Source organism: Martes martes (genome assembly GCF_963455335.1).
Source record: "Martes martes genome assembly, chromosome: 17".
Taxonomy (NCBI): domain Eukaryota; kingdom Metazoa; phylum Chordata; class Mammalia; order Carnivora; family Mustelidae; genus Martes; species Martes martes.
Window position 1 is genome coordinate 30293042 of NC_137905.1, and position 20167 is coordinate 30313208.

Consider the following 20167-nt stretch of genomic DNA (forward strand, 5'->3'; position numbering starts at 1 on the left):
AGGTATGATAATCAAATCTCTTTCCCTGGCTACCTTTACTCCGCCACTTACCCACCTAGAGTCTTTGATCTGTGCATTTTCCTATGCATGGGGAGTGAAGATGATGGGTCGGAGGGGACGGCAGAGAGACCTTTCAGAGCAAGGTGGAGGTGCTCTGCGCAAGTGACTGCAGGCAACAGAGTGTGTGCACGCATCTCCGGGTGTGGACGGATTCACACGCTTAGTTTGCATGCAAGCCATTTTGTAGCAGAAGTGTTTCTAGGCTTCGGGGAGTACCCTTCTAGGAGAACCTGCATGATTCTGGTCTCGGTCTCCCCTCTCCCCCAACCCACTGTGGCTATTCGTTTCATCAGTATACATCCACAGGGCACCATCTTGGGGTCCGGCAGTGAGCTTACAACAGTGAACAAGAAAGACCCACTCCTTGTCCTCAGGGCTCCCACCATTTAAGAGGGAGGCAGACAGGGGAATGGGTGACTATACCTCAGTGGGCGAGCAGCTGGACAGAGGAGGTGAACCCGGAGAGGGCAAGTCGGAGGAGGCTCAGCTTGAAGGACAGAGGGGAGGAATGGGGGAGTGTATTCTGGAAGAAATGAGGTCTAAGTGGAGATCTGGAAGTCGAGCTGGTGTTGGACCAGGGAAAGGGAATGCAGGTGTTGCAGGCAGAGGAGCCAGCATGGGCGAAGATCTGGGGGCAGATTCCCAGCACCCCCTACCCCCTGGCCAGTTCTTCATGAAAATCTGCTGTTTGAGCTCAGGCCATTCCTAGGGAGGGTTTCACAGGAGTTCTGGGACCAAGTACGGGACTGATGTGGCGGTGGCCCTGTCGAGGCTGAGGACGTTAAAAGGCATTGTTGTCAGATTTAAACTGCTTTGTTAGAAGCACCCAAAATACATCCCTGTCCTTAAGGTACTCAGATGATAGGATGGAGAAGTGTTCGGGGGACACTCTGGAGTATAGCCCTTCCTCCTGATGAAGGACATAAACACTAAAGGTGACCCACAGAACCTGAGACCAAACTGACTTCGAAATTCCAATTTACCGAGGATAAAAAATGTACATACGTCTGCTCTCTCGCTCTCTCCTTCACACACACACACACACTCTCTCACTCTCACCTGGCAGGCTAGGCAGAGTAAGTGTCAGATTTTTCATGTTATTTTTCAGAGAGAAGGAAACTGAGGCTCACAATGGAAAAGTATCCAAGGTTACTGGCTCATTCATTCACTCACTGACTCCACAAACGGCAACAGAGCACCTGCTGGTGGCAGGCTTGTCCTAGGTGCTGCGGATGGAGAGGTGACTAACAGCTACTCCCTAATGAGAGAAGCCAGGGTTCAAGCCCATTGCTCTGATTCCCATCCCAGTGCCCTTTTCAACAGACTGAACTGCAGGTTGGATATGTGGGCTCAGGGCAGCACTCTGGAGGGTGGGTGTTTACAGCCCCATAGTCTTTGTCAGCACCCTCCTTCCTGCCCCTACCCCCCACCTGCAAACACACCATCAAAGAACACAGCATAGTTGCTATGCAAGTCTATCTTCTAGGCTAGGTGCAGCTCAGATTTTCTCTGCAAGTCCCTCCCATAGAGAAGCCATCCCCACCAATGGTTGTCCTGGTTCTGGTTGTCTTTGAGTCACTAAAAATTTTCCCATTCTACCTCCACCCTCTGACTAGCCTCAAGAGAGGGCTTTTAAACCCTCACCTTTCGCAAGTGTTCTCTCTAAACACTGGCTCAAGGAAGAAGGGACAGGATAAAGATTCGGGGTGCCTGGGTGGCTCAGTGGGTTAAGCCTCTGCCTTCAGCTCAGGTCATGATCCCAGGGTCCTGGGATCGAGTGGCATTGGGCTCTCTGCTCAGCGGGGATCCTGGTTCCCCCTCCTCTCTCTGCCTGCCTCTCTGCCTGCTTGTGATCTCTCTCTCTGTCAAATAAATAAAATCTTAAAAAAAAAAAAGGTTCTTTCAAAAGGACAGGGGGGTGGGGGTGGGGGACCTGGGACAGGTAGGATAAAGCCCAGCAAGAGGAGACACCAGACCCACTGCCTCCTGGATGGTTCAGCCTTGAGCCGCATCCGGCCAAGGTCAGAAATACACCCAGACAGACAGACGTCTCTCAGAGATGCTTGGGAGAGGCTGGGGTATCTCCCCAGAGCCTGGGCAGTGTTATTTCCTGGGGCAAAGCAAGTCACAAAGGATGAAAGCGGATGACTGAATGTCTGGGGCAGGGTGGGAGGCCTTGCCAGGAGGTGGGGGTGGAGCAGGGGAAAGGGAGGAGGGGCCGAGAGCTGGCTGGTTTCACACAGACAAATCTCTTCATTTTTCCAGACTGGAAAAATCTGTTTGGGCTGTGCACATTTGCAGAGAGTCACGGTATTTACTACGCTTCCTGGTTCCACAGATTTCTTTTTGTCATTCCGTCAAACGCAGCTTGTATTTTTCATAGCCAGAGCTGAACGGCCCATGGGGGCTCTTCCCCCACGCTGTGTTCCAAAACACATCGCCAGCGACTCGAAAAGCCCAGCACACATGGGCAGCGGCAGCAGGAGGGGGGGGCATGTTTTAGAGATAAAGACCCGTATTTAGACAAACAGCGTCTCCCCCTTGGAGGTGTTTAACGACACTCCTCATTTTCCCGGCACACACTGTTTCCTGAGCAGCCGTCAGAACAAACCGCTCTTCTGGAAACTGATAACTGCACTTTGTCTGTGACTCTCAGTTATCCAATCCATACCAACGGTGGGGGAGGGGAGGGGAGGGTGCGGGAAAAGTGGTCAATTAAAAAAATAAATAATTCCCTTCTTGCCGAAATGTGCCCAGAAGCGCTTGGGGCCGGATGTCAGATTAGAAAAGTTGTCTGTTGAAGCACTCTATGCTAAAACATGAATTCAATCCAAGGAACATTTACTGAGCACTTACTACGGGCGAGGTACAGCACTAGGCGTGGGAGTATCCAAACTGACCACAACTTGACATGCACTTGGCATTTTTAATAGGAAACAGAGGGTGAGCCCAATGGCGCGTGCGGCCAGTGGTGGAATTTTAGGCATCAGAAACGGAGCCAGTCAATAAGGGAAGTCTTTCCGGGGGTAGGAGAGGGGAGAGACCCCTTTACATCATACTCCTAGGCTCCTGTATGTGTCATGCCAGCCAAGTTGATGAGGGAACAGAAGGCTAGCTGAGGACAAAGCACAAGCGGACAACCCCCCCCTGCCAACTCCTGGGTGGAACGTGTATGACATTCTTCCAGGAATCTCCCCTCTTATATTAATACCTCGCCAGAGGGAAAAACAACCTTGACAACTCCCTTTTTCCTTATCTCCCCTAACCCCATAGTATATAACCCGTCACCCCTCACAACCCCAGGGGAGCAGCTCTTTCTGCCCATGGGTCCTGTCCCTGTGCTTTAATAAGCCACCAGTTTGCACCAAAGATGTTTCAAGAATTCTTTCTTGGTCACGGGCTCCAGACTCCACCCCACTGAACCTCGCCTATATTCTGGGAGTATGAGCATCAAATCTTGCTCAAACAACCTGGAGACAACTGCCTGAGAGTCGGTGAGTAGGAACCTCATCTTTACAGACGACATGACATGTTCAGGCAGTCTTGGAGCCCTTCCAGCCCAGGGAGGGCAGACAAACAGGCATCCCTGGTGAAATGGGTCAGAATCACCTGACGCAGTAGAATACAGCCTCTAACCTCCCCTTCTTGGGTTGCCAAGGCACAAAGTCATCTTGCATTAATTTCCAGAGAGAAAGGGCCCACACAGACTTCTCCTTGGACTTGCTTTTCAGTCAGGAGCCCCGGGGAGTCAGAGGGGTGGAGGCTGATGGCGGGAAGTAAGGGAGGGTCTTTAGGGGACCAGGGAGTTGTGGGGGGGGGGGCGAGGAATTCTGAATAGTCCAAGTTGACGATGCCAGATGTAGCTCAATTTTTTTTTTCTTTTAAAAGACTATTATGGGTTTCCTTTCCAAAGTGGAACTGCAGGGATGGAAAAATGAGTTTCAGTTGCTATGGAAATAGGAGTTGGCTGGAGTCTGCAGGAGCAGCAGCTGGAGTAGAACAAGTGGCCAGGAGACTGGCCCTGTGACAGAGGGGCTTCCGGCTGGGGATAAGACAACAACAGGCTTCAGTAGGGAGGAGGACGAGAGGAGAGAGAGGAGACAGGGACCATGTCTCCAGATCCTGAAGCCTAGGAGTTCTGCAGACATGCAGAGTGACAGAGATTGTGTGTGTGTGTGTGTGTGTGTGTGTGTGTGTGTGTGTCTGTGTGTGTGTTGCATGTGCATCCCCACAGGCCAAGAAGCAAAATAAATCACTGCCTGAGAAAGAACAGAGTTTCACCAGGAGACTCTGAGGTCAAGAAAGCCGGAAAACAGCTGAATGACAAAAGAGAAGAGGCCTGCTATTTCAAAGACTTCCAGGGGGTGAAGAAATGCCTGAGCAGGGACTGGCCCTCTAACTCTGTGCTCCCTCACCTTTTGTCCTCACACAACTCCTCAAACTGAAACTGATGTGGGCCAACAAAATCCCCATGGGGTTGGTTAAGGCTGTGGGGGTGGGCAAGCTGGCTGTTCTGTTTCATCTGCATTTCTGGGGGACTGTTCTGTTTCTGTTCCAGGTAGAAAGTCCGCATGACCTCGGGGAAGCTTCGAAGGGGTCTCAATGTTCTCAGCATCACATGCTGGACAGATGCTTTGATTTGGCTTATGGTGACTTCAGGCCTTTGCAGGATCCCTCAGTAGGGCCCACCTGGGGGAATATTATGCTATTCCCACTCTTAGCCCAGTAAGAGGACCTTCCCAGTTTCCTCCCATCATGGTGGGGGTGAGTGGATGGGGGACCTCACACTGATGAAGGGACTCGAAATTAGGCCCTTGACACTATATAATTCTATCACTGTCTACGTATGTTGCCCCTGAGAAACACTGAGAGGACCATACAGTTTAAGGTGACCACCAGTTTGGTACCTTGTTTTGTATTTCTTCGTTTTTCAATATATCAAGATCCTCAAAAAGTGGAAAGACTCATCAAAGAAGAATACTTGGGAATAGATATAACCAAGGAGGCAAAAGACTTGTACACAGAAAATTGTAAAATGTTGCTGAAAGAAATGAAAGAAGATACAAATAAATGGAAAGACATCCCATGTTCATAGAGAGGGAAGCTTAACATTAAGATGTCAATACTACACAAAGCGATCTATAGATTCAATGCAATTTCTACCAAAATGCCAAGGATGCTTTTTTCAGAAATAGAAAAATCCATATGGAAATTCATACGGAATCTCAAGAAACTTCAAATAGCCAAAAACAATCTTGAAAAAGAAGAGCAAAGCAGGAGGACACAAACTTTCTGATTTCAAAGCTTACAACAAAATAAAGTAATCAGAACGTTGTGCTACTGTTATACAAGTGGACATTTAGACCGACATAATAGAACAGAGAGCCTGGAAATCAACCCTCACATGTATGGCTGAATTATTTTCAATAGGAGGCCAAAAATATTCAATGAGGAAAGGCTAGTCTTTCCAACAAATGGTGTTGGGAGAACTGGATACCTACTTTACATCATATACAAAAATTACCTAAGATGGATGAAAGACTTAAACATAAAATCTAAAACTATAAACCCCTATGAGAAAACATAGAACAAAAGCCTCATGATACTGGATTTGATGATTTCTTGGAGATGACACCAAAAGTACAGACAACAAAAGAAAAAATAGACAAACTGAACTTCATCAAAATTAAAAACTTCTGTGTATCAAAGGACACTATCAACGAAGTGAAATGATGGGATGGGAGAAAATACTTACAAATCATATATCTGATAAGGGATAAATACCAGAATAAAAAAGAGAACTTCTACAACTCAATGGCAAAAGCAAAAAAACAAAAACAAAAACACAAAACTCAACCTGATTTAAAAATGAGCAAAGAACTTAACAGACATTTCTCCAAAGAAGTTATACAAATGGAAGCACCTGGGTGGCTCAGTTGGTTAAGTGTCTGCCTTTGGCTCAGGTCATGATCCCAGGGTCCTGTGATTAAGTCCCATGTCCAGCTCTCTGCTCAGCCGAGAGCCTGCTTTTTCCTCTCCCTCTGCCTGCCACTCTGCCTATTTGTGAGTGCTCTCTCTCTGTCAAATAAATAAATAAAATCTTTTTAAAAAAGGGTGCCTGGATGGCTCAGTCAGTTAAGCATCTGCCTTCAGCTCAGGTCATGATCCCGGGGTCCTGGGATTGAGCCCCATATGGGGCTCCCAGCTCAGTGGGGAGCCTGCTTCTCCCTCTCCCTCTGCTGCTCCCTCTGTTTGTTGTCTCTCCTGCTCTCTGTCAAATAAATAGATAAAACCTTTTTTAAAAAAAATCTTAGGGACGCCTGGGTGGCTCAGTGGGTTCAAGCCTCTGCCTTTGGCTCCGGTTGTGATCCCGGGGTCCTGGGATCAAGCCCCGCGTTGGGCTCTCTGCTTGGCAGGGAGCCTGCTTCCTCCTCTCCCTCTGCCTGCTTCCTCCTCTCCCTCTGCCTGCTTCTTTGCCTACTTGTGATCTCTGTCTGTCAAATAAATAAATAAAATCTTTAAAAAAAAATCTTAAAAAGAAAGAAGATACACAAATGGCCAATAAGCACATGAAAATATGCTCATGATCACTAGTCATCAGGAAAACGGAAATGAAAACCACAATGAGATCCTATTAGAATATCTATTATCAACAAAACAAAACAAAACCAGAAAGTAACAAATTTAACAAGGATGTGGAGAAATAGAAACCTTTGTGCATTGCTGGTGGAAATGTAAAATGGTACAAACACTGTGGAAATGCTATGGCAATTTCCCCCAAAATAAAATAATTACCTTATGATCCAGCAATTTCGCTCTAGATATATTCCCAAAAGAACTGAAGGCAGGAATATTTGTACGCTCATCACAGTATTATTCACCATGGCCAAAATGTGGGAGCAACCCAAGGGTCCACGGACAGACAAATGTATAAACCAGATGCCATATAAGCATACAATAGGATACTATTCTGTCTTTAAAAAGGAGGACATTCTGACACCTGCCACAAACACGGATGAACCTTAGAGACATCGTACCAAGCGAAGGAAGCCTGTCACAGAAGAAAAAATATCGCACAATACCGTGGGTACAGGGTACGTAGGGCGCCATCAAAATCGTAGAGATGGAAAGGAGAAAGAAGGGCGTCCGAGGCTGGCGGAAGGAGGGATCGGGGAGGAAATGAAAACTAAGCCAACAATTAAACTCATTGTTTCATGAGTTTCGGAAGATGAAAAAGCTCTAGAGATGGACGGCGGCGATGGTTGGTTATACGACCACGTAAAGGTACTCGATGTCACTGAACTATACATTTTAAAATGGTTAAAATGGCCAAGTTTATGTCATGTATATTTTCACATAATTAATATATATATTAATCCCCTTCCCTGCCGTGATATGGTGAGTGTACACACACACACACACACACACACACACACACAACCCCAGGTCAGCCTCTCGACCTCTGAGAAGTTCTGCCCTCACAGGCTGTCTGTCCAGTTAAGCCCAGTCAGCACCCAGGGTATGTCCTTCCCCCTACGCCCTTTGTCTTGTCGGAACTTACAGAGGTGCAAGTAAGACCACAAGCTGGTGTGGGGAGCCCCTTGTGGGCAGGCAGGATAGAAAGAGGGACGGAGATGAGGACTGCTCAGGGAGGACAGTCCCCTTGCTCCCAAGCACGGTCTAAAGGGATAAGGGCTATGAGGCAAGACTGGGTACAGGGGGCCCTCCGGCAGCTGACAGGAAGAGAGGAGACTTTGTGCCTGGCTGTCGGGTGGTGTCACAGAGGAAGTGGTGCTTTAGGGGGCTTGAAAGGAATGAGGATGTGTGTCTGTGTGAACTGGCAGAGGGCACTTCAGATGGGTCGTCTGGCTGGCTGGTGTGTGGTGTGACTGAGAGACAGAAGGTGGGAGACAATGCCGGTTCACCAGAAAGAGGAGGTAACAGGGGGAGATGGGGACAAGGTACTGGAATCTAGGTCACACAGGGCCGTGGTGTTGGAAGGTGAGCATTGGGAAGGCATATTTGGCCTCGCTGTGTAACCTCCGGGGGCAGATCCAGAAGGAATGTGAATGCCAAGCTAACAATAACAACAATGCCTACGCACAGAGGACTTACTAGGCGCCGCTTACTCAATAACTTCACATGCTAGGTAACAGCATTAGCTCCAGTCTCTGCTGAGAGTGCAGAGGCCCCACTGGCTCAGGGCCTTGCCAAGAGCACGCCCAGGGCCAGTGAGTGGGAGAGCTGGGGCCAGGAACCCAGACCTACGTGGGACTTGAACTCTCATACGTACAAGAAATGCCGCAGGAGCCAAAAGCATGCCCAGGGCCAGTTGGCGGGAGAGCTGGGGCCAGGAACCCAGACCTATGTGGGACTTGAACTCTCATACGTACAAGAAATGCCGCAGGAGCCAAAAGCATGCCCAGGGCCAGTTGGCGGAAGAGCTGGGGCCAGGAACCCAGACCTACGTGGGACTTGAACTCTCATACGTACAAGAAATGCCACAGGAGCTGGTTACAAAACACAAATTGCAAGAGTGCCTGGGTGGCTCAGTTGGCTAAGCGTCCCTCTGCCTTAGGCTCAGGTTAAGATCCCCTGGTGGGGGGGGGGGTGCAGGGGTGGTGGTGGGCATGGGCTTCCCTGCTCAGCAGGGAGTCTGCTTTTCCCACTTGCGTGCTCCCCCCTCAATAAATAAATAAAATCTTAAAAAAAACCCAAACTCACGAATTCCATTCCCAGGGGCCAGAGATAGAATGATCTGAGCAACAAGCTAAGGCAGTATTGGATTATAACCCGGAGTACAAAGTAAAACCCATGGGTCCCTGCTATTATTTAAAAAACAAAACAAAACAAAACAAACAAAAAACACAAAAAAGAGAAATGAATAAATGGGAGAAAAGAGTCAAATTACCCATGCAGAAAAGTTCCTAAAAAGGGCTGTAGATACAGTGCCCAAAGAAGGGAGAACAGAATTCCTCAGTCCCTCAAGCGTGCGCTGTGTGTAAGGACGGCCTTCCAAGAGAACAGTATGGAACAGGATGGAACGGGGGAACAGAACGCGACAGTGAAGACCCCTGACACACACTACCTCAGCTGGATGATCAAGCTTAGGATCAACAGCGGTAGGTTGTGGTGACATCGGGGGTGCCTGCCGTCATGGGACGAAAATGGCACTTTACCTCTTGTGGCTTTCTTCTCCAAACCCCATTAACTCCAGTCCCATCAGACAGCTTCCACCAAAGGGGCATACCTGCCCAGTCCTCCTCAAAACTGGGAAGGTCGTGAGAAACAAGGAAAATCCGCTCCACCGTCACAGCCGGCAAATACCTAGGACGATGTGACAAGGAAACAGGGTACCAGATGCTGGCAGAGGTCTTGGCACGGAGAAAGGACAGGAGGTAAACACTGAGAAAATCTGAATAAACTGTGGACTTTGGTTACTAAGAATGTATTAATATTGGTTTGTTGACTGTAACAAATGTACCATAGCACATGTGTTCATCTCAGTAATGGGGGAACTGGGCGTGGGGTATATGAGAACTCTCTGGGATATCATCTCGATTTTTCTGTCAGTCTAAACTGGTCTAAAAAGGTCTATTAAGAAATGGGCGTGCCTGGGTGGCTTAGTTGGTTAAGCATCTGCCTTAAGGTCCTGGGATCGAGTCTCCCTGCTCAGCGGGGAGCCTTCTTCTTCCTCTCCTCCTTGCTCCTGTGCTTTCTCTCGCTATTTGTCTCTCTCTCAAAAAAATAAAATAAAATAAAATAAAATCCAATCCCCAGGCCGACCCTCAGAAGCCATGGCCCTCTGTTGTGGCTCTGCACAAGTCTATCAGAGCTGTGAATGAAGCGGGCCCCCTTCCCTGCCTGTTGACCAACCCAAGAGAAATTGCAGATACAGTGATATCTTCAGGGGTGGGGAAATCGTTCACACCAAGGACACTGTACGCCTCTCCTCCATCGGACTCCCTGAGGCTAGGGATGGCTCTTCTCTCATCAGACTGGCAGCCTTCCTAGTACGAGAACTGGATCTCCGCTCTCAGACCAGGCAGCGCGGCTGCCCCTGAGGGCAGGGCCCACTTTTCCTCTGGAGGATCTCAAGAAGGCCTCCTGCAGTGGCCCCAGTATGCATTTTGTCTCCCTTTTAGGGAAGTCAAGGTTCTTCAGATGGGAGGGAGGAGAGGCCCTGGACAAAATGTATTTTTTTTTAAGATTTTATTTATTTGTCAAAGAGAGAGAGTGTGCGAGTGAGAGAGCACAAACAGAGGGAGAGGGAGAAGCAGGCTCCTTGCCGAGCAGGAAGCCCCATGTGGGGCTCGATCCCAGGACCCCGGGACCATGACCCGAGCTAAAGGCAAATGCCTAACAGACTGAGCCACACCAGGTGTCCCAAAATGTACATTTCTAAAAGCCGGCAAAAATAAGTCTCCCAACACTCAGAGGAGCATAACCAAAGCTCGTAACAGCAAACTCAATGATCTCTTGGGTTTGGTGCCATAGCTGCCTTTCCAAGACCCATCCAGCCTCAGGCATGGGCAAGTGATAACAGTACCAACAGTGTAACACTGTGATCCTGCCAATTCTAGAACAGAGCTCAGCATCCCAGATAGCCACTTCTCCGCTGCAAGAGGTTATTACTGGAAGGTACACAGCAAGTCACCGCCAAATGTGGGGAGCGTCTATCAGTGGAATCCACACACAGTATCTGTAATTACTGATCTGCGGAAGTTCTTAAGACAGGACAGGATGCGCCTCTGGACAAAGCAGAAGAGCAAGGCCTGGAAATCAAATCAAGACTTGACAATGAGAAGAAAAAAAAAAGGCGAATTGTATTAACATAAGCCGAAGGGATATTAGGTAGACAGAGATGGTCAAGCGTGAGGAGCTCAGCAAAAATGACACAAAAGGGGCACCTGGGTGGCTCAGTGGGTTAAAGCCTCTGCCTTTAGCTCAGGTCATGATCTCGGGGTCCTGGGATCGAGCCCCACAACGGGCGCTCTGTTCAGCAGGGAGCCTCCTTCCCCCTCTCTCTCTCTGCCTGCCTCTCTACTTGTGATCTCTGTCAAATAAATAAATAAATAAATAAAATGACACAAAAGAGAAGTCTTTGAGAGTCTATCTTCTCTCCCATTGTCCAGAGCAGCAGGATTTCTTGAAACTCTTGAGCATTACAGACAGCTCAGAGGGCCAGAGCCTCCTGGAATCCCCTCTTGATAAGGATCGTTGTAAAAAATATTTTATTTATTTGAGAAAGACGGTGAGAGGGAGAGAGATTATGGGCACGGGGGAAGGGTAGAGGGAGAAGCAGGCTCTCCGCCGAGGAAGGAGCCCAATGCAGGACTCGATCCCAGGACCCTGGGATCATGACCCCAGACGAAGGCAGACACTTAACCGGCTGAGCCACCCAGGCGCCTTCCTGATAAGGATCTTAAGGTTGGTCTGGGGGGCAGTAGGAAGGTAAAGATTTGGTCACTGATTTCAGTCACGTCCACCATGAGCACAGGGATGAGGGGACTAAGGTCAGCACGGCTGCCACCATGGACCTTTCTATCCTTCAGACGGTACAAGCACCTTGGACTACCCTGGCTATTAAACTCATTCCTCTTGCTTACCTCGTCTTGGGCCTGTGAATACCAACCTTCTCACTAGAATTTGGCTTCCTATGCCGGCTTCCCTACCGATGAAAGAATGTGCTGACAGGCTGACATAAAGTTTTCAGGCTGCCTCGCAGTGCTTGTCCCATTGTGATTTAATATATTTGTGGTCTGGCTTCCCTACCAGGCTCCTGTGAATTTGGTTAGTGTGTCCCTTTTGGCCTGATTAGCTCCATCTCTGGCCTGCAAAGAATGAGCCTGACCAGCCTCCCACTCCTGCCCCCCCACCCCATGATTCTGGCCCTGGGGGGCTTTCTCTGAGTGACAGTCTCCTTCTGGACAACACTATCCAGCTTATCTCTGCCTCATCCATCACCCCAACCACAGCCATCCACTCTAAGACCAGAATGAACTGTAGGGGCCCTTAAAAAAAAAGGTAGAACAACAAAAACAACTTTGGAAGTTCTGGGACACACAAGAAGAAGGAAGAAAGGGGCCCTTTGCTTGGGGGAAAACGCCGAGAACGCACGAGGGTATAAGCAGAAGGAACTGGCAATATTTAATCTAGAACAGGGAAGATCTGGGAGGGCCAGCAGGTTCCCTGTCATCAGACAGCTGAAGGCCTGTAGGGATGAAAAGGGGACAGATTTGTTCTCTGAAGCTCCAGAAGAAAGTATGACAATCAAGGGGCGGTCGACTCAGGGAGACAGATTTCAGCTGGGTGAGAAGGAGGAACCTCTTACGGGAGGCTTCCTCTCCCATCAGTAAGCCAAAATAATAATTCCACTTTTTTTTTTTCTTTTGTCACATTTGTGAAAAGCAGTGTCATCCTGTGGGTGGCCTGGGAGGCTCGGTCGGTTGGTTAAGCATTTGCTTTATGGCTCAGGTCGGGATCCTGGGATGGAGCCCTGCATCCTTGGGGCTCCCTGCTCAGCGGGGAGCCTGCTTCTCACTCTCCTTCTGTCCCTCCCCCCAGCTCGTGCTTGAGCATGCTCGTGCCCTCTCAAATAAATAAGTAAAATCTTAAAAAAAAAAAAAAAGTGGATCAGGACAATCTGGGTTTACTCTCCAGTTCTGTCACTTACTGGCTCTGTAACTTTGGGCAAGTTACTTAACTTCCCTATGCCTGTTTTCTCAGCTAATAATAGTACCTACATCAAGCAGGACGGAACCCATGCAACTGTGGTGAGGCGTAATTAAATTATGCATGTCCGGGGGCTTCGAATAATGTCAAGTGCCTAGTAAGTGCTCAGTAAACGACCACTATCATTTTTATCATATTTTTCTTCAAGTAGATGCATTATGCAAATGTATTTTGTCATTTTTAAAATTTTTTCTTTATGTATTTGAGAAAGACAGCATGAGAGGGGGAGGGGTAGAGGGAGAGAGAGAAGCAGACTCTCCGCTGAGCAGGGAGCCCCAAGGATGTGGTGCTTGATCCCAGGACCCCCAGAACATGACCTGGGCCGAAGGCAGATGCTTAACCGACTGAGCCACCTGGGTACCCTTGTGTATGTATTTTAAAGAAAACACGTTATATTACTACTGTGAATGTGGAGCCAGAAACACTTGCCCTGTAAAGGTGGAAACTGTATGAATAAACAAAACAGTGTTCTTAAATTTTAGCTGACCGCTCTTGTCTGTTCAAGTGTCCAGAATTTGAGGACTTCTGTCTTTTCCATAAGAAAGAGAGACAAGCCCGTCTAGTCCTTCACTAGACCTCTTTTGCTGACGGTAGTCAGAAGAGAGTCTGGCAAGTTCCAGGAAGTACCAGGCCAGTGTGGCTGGGGCTCCTGGGCTGGGGAGAGACAGCAGCAGGGCACGATCAGAGAGGCAGTTTACAAAGCAAATACCTTTCCTAGTCTGAGACTTCATGTCCTTTAGCTCCGTGACTCCATGCCACGCCAGATCATCTCAAGAGGTCCCCAGGAGTATGCGGTGCACGCTTAAAAACCCCAAATCAGAAAACACTTTGTAGGGCACCTGTGCTCATCAGCGCCCCCCGGAGGCCACCTGCAGACAGTTTCCAGTTGCACCCTTGCCCTCTGAAGGCATTTTCTGGCGGAGAGGGAGGTGGGTGGCAGGGTGGGGGGTGTTGTGGACCGCAGAGTGCAGAAGTGGGGAGGCCTTGAGGAGGCAGGGAAATACCCCAGCTCCCTAGCCTCTTCAGGGGACACACAATCTCCAAGGGTTTCCCGGCGAGACTGAGCCATTGCACTGGTGCTAACTCACTTACCAACACATCCTTCATTGGTTTTCCTCCTTTCCCAGGGGCCACATCACTCTCACGGGGCTCTCTGGGATCACTTCCCCAGTGAAGTCCTGACACCCAAATTCTTTTTTTTTTTAGACTTTTTAAATTTATTTATTTGACAGAGAGAGAGATCACAAGTAGGCCTAGAGAAAGGGGGAAGCAGGCTCCCTGCTGAGCAGAGAACCCGATGCAGGGCTCTGTCTCAGGACCCTGAGATCATGACCTGAGCCGAAGGCAGAGGCCTAACTCACTGAGCCACCCAGGTGCCCCCTGACACCCAAATTCTTGTCTCATGATCTGGGTTTGGGGAAGCCCCAACTAGGTATAATTCAAACTTCTAGCAATGGAATGAGTTACCCAGTGAGTGACTTCCATTTTATTGGGGGAACTCAAGAAACAGCCGAGAACAGTGGATGGGGATTCATGGGTCAGGTAAAGATTTTGCTAGATGGACATTTAGTATTCTTATGGCCCTCAGGTCTCATGATTCTAGATAAAGAGTCAGCAAACTATAGCCCATGGACCACAGCCCACCCACCCACAGCCTGTTTTTGTGCAACTATGAGCTAAGAATCGTTTTTATAATTTTAAATTTTTTTTAAAAAGATTGTATTTATTTATTTGAGAAAGAGAGAGAGTGTACAAGCAGGGGGAGGGGCAGAGGGAGAAGGAGAAGCAGACTCCCCACTGAGCAAGGAGCCCTATGCGTGGCTTGATCCCATGACCCCGGGATCTTGATCTGAGTTGTAAAGCAGACCCCTAACCAGGTGCCCCACATTTTTAAATGGTTTTAAAAAAATCAAAAGAAGAATAACATATTGTGACCCATTAAATTCATATGAAATCCAAATTTCAGTGTCCATAAATAAAGGTTTAAATAAAGTTTTATTGGAACACACTCATTTCCATGCCTTCTAAGGCTGCTGTTCTTCTACAGCCACAGAGGTGAGAAGATACCAACTGAAACCATATGGTCCACAAAGCTCAAAATATCTCCTATCTGGCCCTTTACAGGAAAAGGTTTGCTGAGCCCTGCTTAAGATCGTTGTCCTTCAGGGACAAGAGGCAGACTGAGACTGGCTGCCCCATGGATGGGGAGACCCATGCCAGACCTAGTATTCTGGGGGTAGAAGGTATTCCAGGTCAGACCTTCACACTTCCTTTTTCCACATCTTTGTGCACACCCTCACTACTCATTCTTCCCCTGCAGGCAACTGGGACTCTGTCATTGAGGCATTAATGGTTTTATATCAGGACTATTTTTATTTTTAAAGGGCATGATTACTTTTCTTCACCACACTCCGTGCACTGTCCCAAGTAGTTTTATCCATGCTTGATGGCTTCTGCAGCACTTATTATGACTCCTCCCCAGGCCAAACCAAATCTCTAGCCCAGGACTATGTTCTAAGATCTCGGATCAATACTCAAATGTCTGTTCAGCATTACATTAAGAGGGAGATACTAGAGGTCAGATTGCTGCTTACCAGCTGTGTAACTTTGGATAAGGTATTTAACCACATAGGGCATCAATTTCATCTGTGAGAGGGGGAAACCATCCAGCCCAGGCTGCCAGGACTACTGTGTTAATCGGATGAAATGAGAGCTGCCCACAAAACACACAGTGCCACCTAGCCCCAGCCTCTATCTCCAGCATATTACTATTATTGCTGCAATTCTGTTCTCTTTGCCCACTACACTCCCTGCACACTGGCTCTCCTTGAGTTTCCCGACCTTGCCAAGACGTTGGTGACCTCTGGGCCTTTGCACATGCTACTTTTGCTGCCTGAAACACTTTTTCCTCATCCACCCACTCCATCCCTGGCTGCTTCCAACCTTTCTGACGCCCAATCTAAGGCAGGCCCTTTCTGTACGCCTCTGCACCTTGATTCTTTCATTGCACGTGTGGTAAAGTCTAACTGCAGTCGTATCTCACTCTTCATAGCAGCTATGTTCTATAAAGTTGCCATGGATATAGAATTAGCAAATACGGAACCATTGCTCCCAGGGAAAAACCTAAAGTTAGGTTTCTGGGAGCCTCTGGTCATATTTTCATCAACAGATCAATACCTAACCTTGTGTTATGTGTGTTTCTGTTTAAAGACACCTAATGTAATATACACTGTTGATTTAATCATATTGAACTCACAGCCAAAATCATGATGACTCATGCCTGAACACAGCTTATCAGATACATGTTTTCTCAGTAAGGTATAACACAACCTTCTTACGCTTAGGAGCACTAGTCAGCACTTGAACGCGATGCTTGGGGGCAATTTCAAACAAAGAAATCACCAACAGAAAAAAGCGCACAAAAATGCAGAAAACACGGCACAAAATAGACCTCAAAAGGGACACTTGCTTACAGTATGAGAGCTAACACCCGAAGGCAGAGCTTTGCCTTGTGTTACCCTCAGCTCCAATTTCTGGCCACTCTGCTCATGTCCACGCATGACCACGGAAGCGCTGTGGATATCAATTTGAGGGTTACACGCACATTCTAGCAAGCAGGAGAATTCACGACTACATAATCTGCAAAAGGTGAGGATCTACTGTACTTTTTCTCAGTTCCCTCATTCATGGGAGTGTGAATTCGCTGAGAGCCCGTTTACCTCTTACTCACCATTTTAGGTCTAGCATCTGGGAAGCTGCCTGGCACATAGTAGGCTCTTAATAACAAATAGATCGTGAACAAATGAGTCAATTTAGTGAAAGTGCTTGGTTTTGACAAAGGCATTGACAGTCGTCGTTAATGCAAAATGCACCACGAGCTGCCCTGTGCTAAGTGTTTTCTCTACATTCTCTCAATGAGGGAAACAGTAGATTACTACTGCACGTGGGCCCTAGAGTCAGACTGCCCAGAATCTGCCTAATTATATAACCCCGAGCATGTTCCTTGACGTTCCTGAGACCCAGCTTCTTCTACCCATATGGGGGTAATTACAGGACTATCCCGTGGGCCACGATGAGAAGTCAAAATTGAAAATGCACGGAAAGCACTTATCGCAGCACCTGGCACAGGTATACCCTCAGGAAACGTGACCTTTCATTGTTAATAATCCCCACAATAACTTTAAGAGGTTTATACCATCTCACCCATTTTGCAGATGGGGAAACTGAGGCCAGGCATGGTTCCATGAATTCTTGAGCTACCTCTGGGGACGCCCAGCCCATGCTGGTAACCACTTTGCCTGTTATGCAAATACATTATCATTTTTATTACCTACGGGGGGGGCGGGGGGGGCTTACTCTGACTCCTCAGCTGCATTTACCAAAATGGGGGGGGGGTCGTCAGCTGAAGAGTCTTCTCTCACATTCCGTATCAGTGTATTTCTGTTCCTGGCCCACTTCTGAGTTTAACCCTTTCAGAACCAGCCCTGTTGGTTTGTTATCTTGGCTTTGACAGCTCAAAGGCAGAGGTATTTCCTGCTTCAAAAGCAGGAAGGGGGAGGAGGAGAGGCGGGGGGCGGGGTGGGGGGGTATGAGAAGAAGAAGAATCAGCATTCGGGCTCTGCAACAAACGTCCTCGGGTTTTCTCCAACCTTACATCAAGGGTCCTCAAACTTAATGGCTAATTGCAATCTCCTGGGAAGCTTTTAAATATCCAAATGCCCAGGCCCCAACCCAGACCACTTACATTTGAGTCTGGGGGAGGGGAGGGGGGCGCTGGTGGTGGTGGAACTGGAGGCACCCGCATTTTTTAACGCTCCCCAAGGGATCCCAACGTGCCGCCAAGTTTGAGAAGGGTGTCTGGCTCTCATCCGCACTGGGCTGCAAAGCTGGAGTCGCTCTGGGCCTCAGGAACTCTTTTTCTCCTTTTCGGAGTTGCCGTTCAGGGAATTCGGGCAGGCTTTCCGGAGGCAGAGGCTAAGCGGAGGACGTCTGCGTGCCGGCGACCTGCTGTTCCGCTCTGCCCCTAGGCCCAGCTTGGAGACCGCGGGGCTCCGGGTCCCCTTAGGCAACGACACGTGTGGCCGCTCCGACTTCTCCGGTTCCGGGCGCGGACCGCGCGCGGGGCTCGGCGGCCACCGCCGCGCTGCCCACCCCGACCGCAGAGGCTCGAGGGAAACGCCCGAGGCTCAGGAATCCTACCTTGGCTGCCGCCGCTGCCCTCCAGTCCCCGGAATCCTGGGGCTCGGGTTCGCTCCGCCGCCCGGCTCCGCCGTGGCTTTCGCCCGCGCCCGAGCGGCGCCCACTAGAGCGCAGGCGCCACCTAGCGGGCGCGCGGAGGCGGCGCGGGGGCTGCGGCCCGGGGAGGTGGGAACGAGCGCGGCCCGGGCGGAAATGCAGCCGGCCTGCCCACGTGGGCGGCGGTCCGGCTCGCCTGCGAGCCCCGCGCGCGCGGATCCCCGCCGCCCCCGACCACCTTCCCTCCCCAGAGGGCGCTGGGACCCGAACTTGCTCAACTTCCTCGGGGGAGCACCGGCGGCCAGCCAGGCCCTGGCTCCTGGCCTGGGAGCCATCCTGGGATTTTCCTGACTGCACTCAGGGGGATCTTTCTTTTCAGCCGGCAGCTTTCAGATTATCCCAGTTTGGAGCAGCCTCTTTCTGAAATAATGTGGAAGCATCCGAAGATGCAAGGGACTGGGTTTCTCTCGAGCCCTGGGAAGCCTTTTTCCCTCCCACCAATCTTTTCTTCTTCTTGCCACCCCGCCCGCCCACCTCTTTGCCCTCCTTCCTACCTTGTTCCCTCCAGTCTCTCTGGCTGAAGTTTATTAGACTCCCCTAGTTCGTGTCAGACCCTATGCGGAGCTGGGAGACACAATCAGGTCCCTTAGGAGCTGGCAAACCAGGTCATCTTTCTCGGCCAGCTGCCGATGGCATTTTCTTTCTTTTTCTTTTTTTTGGTTGGGGCTTTCCTGGGGCTTTCGCAGGATTTCTAACCTCCCATGACTTCCTGACACTAAATGCCAGGCTGGGGGTTGGGGGGGTGGCGTGGGGCGGTGGGGAGTGGGAGAGTGGGACTGCCCTAGGCTAAGAACCTAGTCCCTGGCTGGGGGTTGGGGGGGTGGCGTGGGGCGGTGGGGAGTGGGAGAGTGGGACTGCCCTAGGCTAAGAACGTGTTAGCTGATAATTAAGCAATGTCCAGGGCAGTCCCACTATCAGGCTTTTTGAGAGCGGTGAGGACCCTAAGCCATCTCCTTTTCCTGAGGCTTCCCGTATTTATTATTGTTACTATTATTATTTTAATGAAAACATGCCAAAACAGGGTTACAAAAATGATGGACTACTTAAAGTGTTTACATTTCATTTCTTTCTTCCCTCAGCAAATGTTAACTGAGCACCTACTAGGAGTCAAACAGTTTTCTACAATGGAGGGATACAACAAAGGGCAAAACACGCCAAAATCTCTGTCCTCATTGAATTCACATTGAATGTCACAAATGAACACTTTCAGCCCACGCAAATATGCAGTGGAGCTCCTCACAGGATAAGTACAAGATCTACCATACCAAAAAATCCGTGTCTGGGGCACCCACGGCAGAGCTGCCTGGTGATGGATACAAGTGTTACGGATACAAGTGTTACAAGGTTGTATGGGAAATGCCTTCTTATCCTGGCTATTTCTCTGCACCGTGACATTTGGGGATAGCATCACCAATGGAAAGATTAGAGATACTTTGTGAAAGAAAGGTCTGTGCCAACCCTCCCTCCCTGGACCTGTGTAAGGGCCTACTTCATTTTTGACCTCTCTGTACTGGTAGAATGTGGTCCAAGTGACCTTCAAGGGCAGAGGAAGAGAGGAGGGGGTATCGCCGGTGGGTACTGCCTGGAAGGGCAAGGGGCAGGGTTAGTGTGTGCGTGTGTGTGTGTGTGTGTGTGTGTGCACGTGCATGCACACACGTGTGTGACTGATAAGGCCGGGCTGCAGCTTACACATGACAGGCTGGTGCTCTGGGGAAGGTGAATGGGTCAGAGAAGCGCTGACAGAGACATTTCCCACTCTTTCACTTTAAAGTGTCTCTGAGTCATTTCCAGATTGTTCTTGCCCCAGTCCTTGCAAGAGCTCCCTCCCCCTCACCCCACTATGCCCCAGAGCATGCCTGGGCAAAGTCCTAGATCACCACCTCTGGGATTCTGACGTCAGGTATCACCTGATGAGGTTAAAGGTTTTCCTAAGGACTTTCCCTCTGAGTCCTCCTACTGGTTTTTTTTTTTTTTTTTTTTTTTTTTTTTAATTTCAGTAATCACAGTGTTTCAGAAACTGCAGTTATCAACAGGTCCATTTTCTCCGTGGGTTCTCCATCAGGGGTCTCCTCGAGGG

At 49.2% G+C, this 20167-nt stretch overlaps 1 protein-coding gene across 1 annotated transcript in view; it reads right to left on the reverse strand.

The window, feature by feature from the left end:
- The window catches only part of CHD9 (chromodomain helicase DNA binding protein 9), a 218987-nt gene extending 200897 nt beyond the window's left edge, over positions 1-18090 (reverse strand). The window contains exon 1 of the mRNA XM_080827902.1: positions 17995-18090. The gene's annotated coding sequence lies outside the window, so the exon portion shown is untranslated. The remainder of the gene's footprint in view (positions 1-17994) is intronic.
- Positions 18091-20167: the final 2077 nt, after the last annotated feature.